This window comes from Panicum virgatum, chromosome 4K (assembly GCF_016808335.1).
Source record: "Panicum virgatum strain AP13 chromosome 4K, P.virgatum_v5, whole genome shotgun sequence".
NCBI lineage: Eukaryota > Viridiplantae > Streptophyta > Magnoliopsida > Poales > Poaceae > Panicum > Panicum virgatum.
In genome coordinates, this window is record NC_053139.1 from 45,726,858 (window position 1) to 45,728,070 (window position 1,213).

General features: G+C 38.0%; 1 long non-coding RNA gene across 1 annotated transcript; it reads left to right on the forward strand.

The window, feature by feature from the left end:
* The first annotated feature begins 274 nt into the window (after positions 1-274).
* LOC120705252 lies at positions 275-942 on the forward strand. Its single transcript, XR_005687854.1, has 2 exons — positions 275-438; positions 715-942. It is a non-coding gene; the product is annotated as an uncharacterized LOC120705252 (long non-coding RNA).
* Positions 943-1,213: the final 271 nt, after the last annotated feature.

Sequence of the window (1,213 nt, forward strand, 5' to 3'; positions counted from 1 at the left end):
TCAGACGTTTGGTATCTGAAACTATGTCGGGCAAATTCTCTACTATAGGAACGACGCCACGTACGCACGCACTAAGAGTCTAAGACGCACATGCATCAAGCACAGAACCGGTGAGCAGGGTTCACCTTACCGGTCGGTAACCGGCGGTTACCGCCAAATTTTCCCGATACCGCTACTAGGCGGTAACCCATACCGGCGGTAAATTTTAAAAAATTTCGCCGAAATTTAAAATTTTCAAAAAATTTTGAAATAAAAAATATGGTAAGAAAGTAGAGATGACATACATCATTCTAATATAGAACATGTTTAAATATTTGACTGTTTGGGCACTCAAAAAAATAAAAAAAACTGCATTGGGAGCGGTATTCTCTAATCCCGAGCGGTATTCGGCGTTTTCCGAGCGGAAATCGGCGTGTTTGGACCGGAAACCACTGCATTGTGAGTATTTCTTGATTTTACATTGATTTTTAGATGTTTGTTGTGTAGCTATATTAAAAAACATGTGTTCATATTAGCTATATGGATCCATTTGTTCATGGTAGTTGGATGTTAATTTGTTCATTTTAGCTATATGTATATATGTGTGTTCATATTTCAAATATGTACATATATTTTCATTTGTTCATTTGTTCATGTGTGTTCATTTGTTCATTTGTTCATATGTACGTATATAGTTGTGTTAATGTTAGTTGTATCATTTGCGCGTGGTTGTAGGCAAATGGTGGATCCGGTGTGGGAGCATGGAGAGAAGAGAGGCAATGGATGGAAGTGCAACTATTGCCATCAACAGAGGAATGGGGGAGGAGCAACAAGGCTTAAGGAGCATTTGGCGCAACGGGATGTATATTGACGATGATGGTTTGTAAGGACTACGGTTGTGATGATTTGTATGGACTATGATTGTGATGACTTCTATGGACTATGGATGTGAATTTCTATTTTTATGGATATGAAATTTTATTCTATGTATGTGTAAATGTTATATAAATATTTGATATATACCATCAGCAATGATATTTACAAAATTACGGTGAAATGCTACCAAAATTTTCAATTTTCCAAAGTCATACAGTGTTTACCGGTTAAAACCGACGGTTACTGGTCGGTAAACAGCGATTACCGGTCGGTAAACAACGGTTACCGGTTTTTTGAATTTGAATTGGTATTTTGAGCGGTTTCCAGCGGTTTCCGGCGATTTACCGCCGGTTTACCG